Raw genomic sequence first — 10,848 nt, forward strand, 5'->3', positions numbered from 1 at the left:
GCTTCTCATAGCTATGTGAAAATAAGTGTATAATTGGAACAGTTCATTGTTGGAGCTGAGCTGAATGAGAGAGAGAGCGAGATGCAGAGCGTGTGCAGAGCAGGGCGAGGCCAGGAACAGGATGAGAACGCTGCTTTAGAACATTTTGAAACTTGTGAATCCATTAGAATCGTTAGAAGACAGAATCGCGATTCATATATGAATAGATTTTTACGTGCACCCCTAGTTTTCTCTTCCTCTTCTCTAAAGCAGCGCAGCATGGCCTCGCCCCCTTTGCTGCCTTTTCCCGGAGGCAGGGGTTTATGTAAAATTCTGGGTTCTTGACGTAACGGACCTGGGAAGTAACTCGTTGTAGTCCCTTACCAGTCGTTTTTGTAGGCATTAAACTGCCAGAATTTTAAAAGACGATATCTCCGTTTGCATTGAACTTTCAGCTTCGTAACGTTGCAGATATTGTTTATGCTCAAACAGCAACATTACACACTAACTAACGTTAAAAAAGTGAAATCGCAATCAACCACCCCTTTAAGTAGGAACACCGTTTTTAAATTCCTCTCCCAAATGAAAGGACTGGGAAGCACATGGTTGCAACAACAATCACCCCTGCTTGCCCTGTGGTTACATTGTAATGTTCCTGACTCATAAGCTCTCAACCCACTGCCAACAAAATGAACGAGAGCAAGTTAAATTGTTCGCAAAAAAAAAAAAAAGAAAAACGGCAAAGAGGCATGTTGACGCGTTACGAGTGACATCGTCACTCCCTCCCTTTGATTGGAACACATGCTGTCTGTACTGTGGTCAAGCTCAGTTTCACCATGCAGACTGACACAGCAGGAGCTTGAACACTTTCTCAATGTTGTGTACAGATTGCTGTAAAGAGATGGGGAACGTAGGAGGGAGATACGTAGACTAAAGGCAATTTATGTATACAACTTTACTGACCTACATAATGTCTTAAATCACAGATCTTTGTAATTCCAAGAGATTCATGTAAAATCTATAAACGAAATACTGTATAAGTAATGTAAAGTGGCGCTTAAAAATCTGAAACTGCTAATGATTTTTTTCTATTTTACACTTTTCTGATTTAATACAATTATTTCTTTTTACAATCTGAACTTTTGTAACCAGTGTCAAAAGTTTGCTTGTTTAGTGACTCAATTTTATATTTTAAATATAAAAATATTTTGTCAAAAACTTGATTTTACAATATTCTAAATCCTAAAACTTGCTGTTTATTTCTAGGTTTATATAATCACAAATTTCAAAAGAATTAACCTAATAGTAAGAATAATTTGATGAAATATATCTTCAAAATAGCTTAGAAATCAAAATGTTTGGAAATGATCAAACCACAAGTTTAATCTTTCTCATTGAATAGCATGACTAAAAACTTTTTCTCTGAGTCACATAGGAGTCCTGTTTTCCCCCTTTTCGCTTCTCATGACTGAGCCTCATTTGAGCATCTTGTAAAATCAGCGGCGGTTGAAGAGCCGGTGGGTCGTCAGAAGGGCGGCGGTAGCACTGGCTGACCGTCCGCTGTTTGTGTATTGTAAATGGACAGTAAGGACGCACAGAGCTACGCTGTGTTACTCAGGCAGCGGGGGTAAAATACAGGGCTTGTGCGAGCTTCCACGCGGCGCGGTTCACAGCACACGGAGATGACTCACTATTCTCTCGGTGACTAACAACTAAAATATGGCAGTTTAAAAGAAGTTTCAATGGTGCTCCAATTCCATAGGGCTGTGGAGAGAGGGAGATGGGCAGGTACAGTTGTCATTTCTTCCACCTCTCTGCATATCACTTTCTTTCGTTCTTTCTTTTATTTCACTGGAAAGGTGATGCTCTGAAATATTAAACAGCCGAGTGTCCCTCTGTGGTGTCGGGTTTCCCACAGCTGATGAGAATTCAGGTACTTTCTCCAAGATGGAGAATTAGGGGTTTATGAAGAAGATGAGCCGGGATGAGTCAAACCAGCGTTTCTGATATGCTGGAACTGGATCAACAAGCAGTCATTTCATTTTTAGCACGTTTTAATAAATTATCAAGAAAATGATCTGAATTTGAACTAATGTTAATATACAAGACATAGCTTTTAAAAATACATTTTTGGAGAGAAAAAGAAGTTAGTTTCCCTATTAACTTCTTATTTAAAAAAAACTGTTTTATCCAGTTGTATTGATTATAATTTGACTCTACGTAATATCAGTTTGTTGAGACTATCAAGTATTCAAGCCACAAACGGCATGCTTGTTTGACATTGGTGGACCCGTTTAGAAAAGCATTTAGAACGGAAGTGAATTCTTAACTGAAAGACACTAACTAACGTTCCTCGGTCACATAAGTTGGGGAGTTTCCTGCTCCTAAAGATCCGAGATCCGCACAGCCTAGGCATTTTTCACCACGACTGCCGGCTTTTCTCTCTCTCCCTTCCTCCCTTTCGCTCTCCCCCTTCTTTTTTTCTGAATGGGTGTCCTCTCTCTAACCTCTCAATTCACAGCAGCATTGAAACAGGACACTACCCTGAACACTGATAGGCTGCGGGCAAATCGCTCAGCCCCTCAACCCGACACTATAAGTACTCTGGCAGTCCGTCTCCAGTGTATGACTGACTGTTTAGAGGGAGAGAGAGAGAGAGAGAGAGAGAGAGAGGGAGGGGGCGATAGAGAGTTTAAATTCAGTGACAGTGATAACAATGATATTATTCGTTCTCCGCTGAAACGGGGAAGCACTTTCAGAGTCTACGGCACACTTCCTCTGTCTCTATCGCTTTAAGGGTGTTACTGATTAGTCGCTAAAGAATGCGAGTGGAAAGAGAGAGAGAAAAAAGGGACAGAGGCAGAAGGGAGAGACAGACTGAGAGCGTTCGAGCCTGGAACACGTATGGAGAAGACTGATAATACTGAGCTGAGTAGAGTTTTGTTTTATTTTCCAGCAATTCGGAGACGTTAATGGAGCTCTCACACTCTCTCTGTGTGTGTGTTTGCGGCTCCTGAAGACGAAGGGGGAAGTCGGGGACCCCGCACATGCAGGCAGCGCTCAGCCATCAGGAAATACTCTTTTCACCCAGACAGAGTAAGTCAATGAGAGGGGAAAAAAGACAGAGAGCTCTGGCTACTAATGGATATCATATGGCGTGCTTTAAAACTGAGAAATTGTTTGCAGGTTTTCGATAACTAAACTGAGAAATTCGGAGGCTAAAATTAGGGACACAGTTTGAGAGTGTAATATACTGTGTGTGTATATATATATATACTGTATATATTATATATATATGTATGTATGTATATGTGTGTGTGCTATGTATGTGTGCGTGCTTGCGTGTTAACTTCATATGGATAGGACTGCCATTCATTCCATGTGCTTTCATTTTCATCTGTGTCACATGATGGAACTTAACTGAGGAAAATTGATGTTTTTAACCTAACCGAAACTAATTACAGAGCGGATACGGAAAATATCTAAGCTTTATCAGTGTTGCTAATGTGTTGAAACACTGTTTTTGGCTAATTCTAGTAGCTGTTCTCCAGATACAACATGTGGGTCTTTTTTGAGAAAGAATTGTCAATGTGCCTGTTGGAGGCTGAGAACATATTTGGGGGGTTTCCCCTGGGAGAGCGGTTGTTGCGTTCCACCAATGAGAGAGCGCTCTGTGGCTCTATGGCTAGCGAGCACAGAAGGAGGAAGAATTTATAGAAAGTACCCTAAACAATGCTGCTTCTTATGAATGGAGCGTGTGAGTATCACTTCTGATTGGCCGGCTGCTCTTGGGTAATCGGAGGACACATTCTCTGGTTTGCCGGCCGGCCGGCCCACTAGTGGCCAGCCAGTGGGTGGAATCACCGGTGTTTAGATTTACCTTCTGTCTTCTCAACCAGCTGTTGTTGCAATATTGGGCAATAAAGGCAGAGTGTTTGTTCGTACTGTGTAGATATATTTGTAGCGATATTTATGAGGCTGTGTGTCAGTACATCGAACAAAAAAACTGCTCAGGGCTGTAGATGTTTATCTTAGTCAATGGCCAATCAGAATGTGAGAGAGACACTAGATTCGGCCCTATGCCCAGCTGTTGTCCTTCAGGATCTACTGTACGTCAATGACCTTCAAAGGAGTTGAGTTGAATTACTGACTTTGAGTCAGAACTTTTTGTTGTTGAATATAAATGTACAAAATTAGCATGTAATGTTTAATCATATAGATTTGTTCAAAATGCATTAAAGGAAATTAAACCTTGATTTTAATTTAAATGATTAAAATATTAATTTTCAAACACTTTTCTTTTAAAGTAATTAATATATATTTTTTCAGCAAAGAGGCATTAAATTGATAAAAAATAACAGTAAAGTTATTTATAATGTTACAACAATTTCTGTTTCAAATAAATGCTTTTACATTTCTATTAATCAAATAATCCTGAAAATATTTAGCAGCACCTCTGTTTTCAACATTGATAATAATGAAAAGTTTTTGCATGTTAGAATGATTTCACATGGGATCATGTGACCCTGAAGACTGGAGTTTGTTTGTTTATTTCTTTCTTAACGCCAATCCAGCATCTATGGCTATATTCATGTCGAGAACCAGGTAATCCATACACAAGTCGATCCATACACAAGTCTTGTCTTTACACACATGTCCGGGGACAATTTAAAATGTTCAATTAACCTAACCTGCATGTCTTTGGGCTGTGAGAGGAAACCGGAGCACCCAGCGTAAACCCACGCAGACACAGGGAGAACATGCAAACTCCACACAGAAAGGCCTCCTTTCCTTGCCGGGGCTCGAACAACAGTGCTAACCACCGAGTCACTGTGCCGAGTAATGGCTTGGCTGCTGAAAATTCAGCTTTGGAATCATAGGAATAAATCACATTTTAAAATATGAAACAGTTATTTTAACTTATATAATAATAATTTGCAATATTTAAAATATTTAAGATATTATTTTCTATCAGTAATCTAAAAGTTTACAGGTAGGAGAAATAAAGATTTGATCTGTGAAAATGTAATTTTACACTCTCGATTTACGTAGCATGCCACTAACTCTTTCTCCCAGTCTATCTAGGTTGCTGCAGACACAGGAAGTGCAGTTAAAGTCCCTTAAACCATCACTTCACAAACTAACCTAATTATTTTATTGCCGACTATACACAGGCGCCTTCCGGAAACTGCTGCAAACAATAGCTACCCTAAAATTAGATTTCAAGGCTACCTGCCATCATGTAAGGCCCTGACAGGAAGTGAAGTCGAAGGATGTTGGGCTTTGGGTGTGGAGAGGGTGTGTGCGTGTGCATTCGAGACTGACGCCTCATACAGCCGAAAGAATGTGCCGGTCACACATTGACCCCTGTGCTTGCAGAAGGGTGCGGCGGTAGAACCTACGCCCACCAACGTGCTCACGCATCCTCCGTGTCTTTGTGTTGCTAAAACTATACGAAATCTACCACTCCCTCCAGTCCAGCTCACAACAGGCGAGTTCTCATGCCCACCCAAGGAAGTCAGGCTTAAAGGGATTGTTCACCTAAAAATGAAAATTATGCCGTCATTTACTCACTCTCATGTCATTACAAACCTGTATGACTTTCTTTTTTTCTGCAGAACACAAAAGAAGATGCTTTGAAGAATGTTTTTGTCAATATAATGAAAGTCAATGGGGTCAAACTAAGACATTTTTCAAAATATGTTCTTTTGTTTGCATACAATGCATACAAGTTTGGAATGTAAATGATGGCAGAATTTTTCATTTTTTGGGTGAACTATCCCTTTAAGCTTTATTACTTTTTAAAATTCCTTGCGAGGTAAGAATTTTGTCCTTGTATTCACTAGCAAGATCTTTGAGCTTTTGCTCAAATGCTGTCTCAAGGCTGAAATTAACGTGATGATGCTGCTCTGATTTCTAGGTCATGCTTTTTTAAACAGTTAAGAGTTTCAGTGGCAGTTGTGAATCATCAGGTGGCTTTTTAGAGGAAGAACTGTCAGACTTACACTCCCTGTAGAGGGAGTGGTGGGAGTGACTAGTGTGGGGAGCCGCTGGCACGTTCCACCCGTGTAGAGTACTTTCGTATCCTTGGGTGTGTACCGGCAACATTTATGTCACCGTGTACGACACAACCTTGACATACCTGCCGTAAATGTGCCACAGGGTCAGTTTTGTCAGCTTACGTAAGCATTCTTACTCTACATAATCTCTTGTGCTTATCTATTTAAGCAACAGCACAATTCTCTCTCAAACTCAAAATCTGGTCTTCATAAGGCAGACTTCCCGTAAGAGACTTGCTTTTGTTCCCAGCTCTGTCTCCATGTCTCCATGCCTCCCTGCTCCTGATGTAATGAAAGTTGCAAAGAGGGAGGCAGACAGAGAGAAGGTGTGTGAGTGACGTACACACTCAGGTAACGGCAACATGCACACCCAGCGCTTTTTGTAACCATGCCCATATATGGGCAGTTTCCCCACCTGGGCAGAGTGCAGGCAGTGCATTGAATTCCAATAAGCGACGAGCGTAGTACGTGCGGCATCACGTCATGGAAAATGAGAATCAATGACGATCACGGCGTTTCCTCTTCTCTCTTTCTTGTTCGGTGTTTCCAGTGTCCAATCAAAGTAAATTATGAAGCAGGTAGCAGATTGTCCACAGCTACACGCAAACCATTCTGTTAGCAAGGTTGTGCACCATTAAAGCAGCATTGAAAATACCAGTTAAATCCTGAATACATACATATAGCCATGCAGGACCACACTGCACATTGTTTCTTTTCTTCTGAAAAATCTGTTGTATAATGAATTTTTAATAATGAATTTCATTTTTTTCAGTATAAATTACCCATAATTACACACAATGTTTATTTACAGAAACAGTAGATGTTAACTAATAACTAATCTTTGAAATCAAACAAAACAAAAATGATGAAGTGTTAAATTTATATCTCATTATATTTAAGAAATTAGCTTTAATTTCAATAGACCACTATGGAACACGTTATTTCCAATTTAATTTAATTTAAAAATGTAATTTCCAATTTAATTTACCCAATACATTATATTACAAATATAAAATAAATATAATAGATACATTTTTTTATTAATATTGATTTTTATAGCGTTTTTTTTTTTTGAAATTTTGTGTTGCTGCATTGCAATATTAGTCTTAATGTGTTCACTGTTTTGGCAGTATTGAACTTTCTGTCTGATCCTATTCTGCAACAGTTTTAATAACAACTTGTAGAAAAACAGGACCACTGGTAGCATGTAAAGCAGAAAAGCAGAGCAGCCCAGCTTCATGCCCTGGAAGACCTGCATCCAAACTCTTTATGGCCTCTGTGATCTGTGCTCCGGGGTTGAGGTGGTTCGCATATCAGCGGCAGGGTTAGTGCACTCTCAAACAGAGCCAGTATTATAGCTATTTTAAGAGCGTTGTGTTGCCTTAATGGAGAAGAATTTATCAGCCCTCATTTAGGTGTAATGCTATACGCTTCACTGTGCTTCGAGAGCGGGACCGGGCCCAGGACAGCGCTGGTAGTAGTTTGCGTTGGGGAATAGAAGGCTTTTGCTCTCCAGGCCAGCGTGTGAGTGGGTGTGCTGTGGGCCAGACTCCTTCTTTCTCTCTCGATCTTTCTCTCCCTTCTCACTCGAGCCTGTGCTTCTGCCAATGCCTTGTAAAGGGACTGTAGGCTCTGTTGTGTGCCAGCTCTTTCCCATCAATACAGCCCTCTGGAAAGAGTCTCTCGCTTCTCCTTACCGAGAGTCCAGTGCAGAGCTTCCAGTAGCTGGTCTCCGAATGACAGAAAAAGTGTATGCATGCAGCTTTTCGTGCATATGGTAGTTTTGCGTGAGACTTTACCGTCCTCCTCAGAGTGCTAAGGGATTGCCTTTCACTTCAAACCGGACCCATCTGTAGGGCTTCACTCTAATGGGACCTGCATTACAAGCCATAAAGCAAATGGACTTCCCGCCTCTGGAGTCGGTCAGGTCTTGGCAAAAAGGGGAACTCCCAGTGCAATGGCAGCATGGCAGAAACCTCTCACCTTCCCTGAACTCTTCGGGGGAAATGGAGCCTCTTTCTCTGATCCAGTCTCTCACTGGTTAGCGATGTTTTAGAAGCCGGTCGGAACCAATTACACTCACCCTCCCGACGGCAGATTGAGCGCCCTTATCTGATCTATCCGTCAGGCTAATGGAATTACACGTTGATTCGTAGAAAGTTAGTAGAAAGCGGAGATCTGACTCTTCTCTCCCCCCGCAAGGGGCAAGTGGGCTTAGGGGAAATGAAATGAATCTCCCTTACACCTTTCACGGAGCCAGGGCCAAACTCTCCACGTACGATTGTATCACCGAAACCCTATCGAGGTTGATTATCAACACTAAGCCACCCAGACGCAATCCCTCATCAAGCCTGGTACGGCACGGTTACTTAGTCTAAATCGAATTAGACTTTAAAACCAACCCTCCCGCTTTCTCAATGACAGGAGACCACCTCTTTGTGAAAGCGATATCATTTTTTGATTTGAATGAAGCCGAGACCCACACACTGCTTGTTTTCAATACGACCATGTTCATAGCAAACAGCCGGTATTGACAGAAAGCAGTCCAGACTTCTTTAGAAGCATTGCCCCATGTAGGTAGGAGGTCAAAGGCAGCGAGGACTAAACACAGCCAGAGCCTTCAGTAGAAAATTGATTTTTGCCGTAAGCGCCGGCTGTCAGACAGATCACCTCAAAGATAGAAAATAGTTCTGCTAGTAAACTAGGCAGCCTTTTAAGTGATACTGTGTACCTCAGAAATTCAAGGTTCAACAAAGTAGTCCTCAGTGGCATCTAAACAGAACTGAAATGTTACAATGGTGATTCTAAGAGTTTTGAATCATTCATCACTTATTGATTCTCTTGTGCTCTCCTACCACACTGGCATGTACAAATAGAAACACACACACACATACCCTCTCGAACACTTGCCTGGGTTCCCCTTCTTCCTCCTGTGCTCAGGGTTGCTGCGGGTAATGATTCAGTTCCTTTTTGGTTGCCGACCACGTTGACAACATTCTGGTCAGGGGCTCGGCTGCTGCTCCTCTCAAAATCTGGATGTGGTCAGGCCAGTCATCTCCCAGGCAACCAGGAGGAAACCCACATCAACTGAAAATCGCTGGGGCTACAGGAATAGCCCAGCTCAGGGAGGTTACCCTGGCAGCTTCCTCTCTGCCCTTTCTTCTCCCCTCCAATCTTCAGCCTCCCCCTAAAAAGACAGCCCTGGCCCACGTCTTGTAAATAGTGAGTAGTACAAGTGGAGGCTCATCAGTTCTGGTTTTGGACCTGCCCCGGTATCTGGATCCGCATCAATAAACACAAAGCCTGCTGTGATCTGTGCTCTGCCTGCAGTGAACGTCTTCATTAGAGATGATTGATCATTATCATTAATGTTGCTGAACATTTTTCATCAAAAGCGGCGCTATATAAATCACATTTGCTATTTGATTCGGTTTTCATTATGGAGCCGAGAGAGACATCGCTCTCTCTCCTTGAAATATCGCTCTGGAGTTCCCCTCAAGGCTTTGACGAGTTGTAACTTTGATGTCTGTTCATAAGGCCACCTAAAGGCCCTCGCTTTTTAAGAAACATCATGAATTTACCTGTCATGCTTTGTGCATTTCTCTCTTTGATCACTAGCAAAAATAATTCCAATGCTGTTAGAAGGTGCCATGTAGGAGTCATAAGCAAGAGGTCTTTGGCTCAATCTACAGATGGGTTTTTAGGGACATTTTTACATTAAGTGCAGTGACAAGGAAGGTGGTAGCATCTCATCCTTTAGTGCTTTGGAAAAGCCTTTTGTTTGTGCGCTCAAAGAAAAGCCCGTTGTGGGGTAAAAAGTGGGCCTCACTCTTTCAGTAAGGGGCCTATGTTGGTTTGGGTCCCTCTGAAGATCCATTTTTGACATTTCTTAGTGTTATTGATGTTATATGATATTGAGGACTTACAAGGCATTTGAGATATGTTTAGCTATGTGGGTTTTTAATTCAAATAATTTATTGTTTCTCTCTTTTTCTTACAGGGTTATTCAGACAGGCTCAATCTATTCAGATCACATGATGCTCCATGTCTTCATTTCAATTTAGGTGAGCACATGCTTATATTTAATTTATATATCATTTAATATTGCAGCTAATTTCCTGCCTCACTGCATTTGCCAACTTCTTCAGTATCTTCAGTCTTGTGGACGCATAAATGTATAATGAAAAAATGCGATAAAATAACAAATTCAGAGTGTTCGAATTGAATAGAAAATTTTCAGACTGTCAGCTTCCACATCAGTGTCTACTGCAAAGCCATTACACTTTAACTTGCCATCACATTTAATCTGAAATATGCAGAAATGTCTGCTGCAGCACTTTGAAAAGAACCTTAGCTCAGAACTGTAGTATCTTCAATACAAGCCGTGTCTTATGTGCTGTCTAGCAGGGCCCTGGGCTGAGCAGTGACTGTGGAAGGTTATGAATGGAATGTGCCGGAATTCTTATAATGTTTACAGGTCATTCATGTGAAGTCGTGGGCTGGGGTTTCTCCTTAGGGGCAGACAATAGTGTTGCAGCAAGAAGCACATACCTCCCTCGAGAGCCTCACGGCACACTCCCCCACCCTGTTATAGCGCCACACACAAGAAAATAAAAAACGGAGCAAATTAGGAAGGCTTAATGGGCCGGTAGATGCATGTATATTTGTAATACTTGCATCACATGAATTGTTTAGTTTACTTGAAGCATGGCTTTTGTGATTCGTCTTTACAAAGTGTCCGTTCGTGCATTTAATTTTCAGAGCCTGTTGTTGGTGCTGCCAGAAAAAATACAATAGGAATGTAAATGGA

The sequence above is a fragment of the Sinocyclocheilus anshuiensis genome, unplaced genomic scaffold (genome assembly GCF_001515605.1).
Source record: "Sinocyclocheilus anshuiensis isolate Anshui unplaced genomic scaffold, SAMN03320099.WGS_v1.1 scaffold628, whole genome shotgun sequence".
NCBI classification, from domain to species: Eukaryota; Metazoa; Chordata; class Actinopteri; order Cypriniformes; family Cyprinidae; genus Sinocyclocheilus; species Sinocyclocheilus anshuiensis.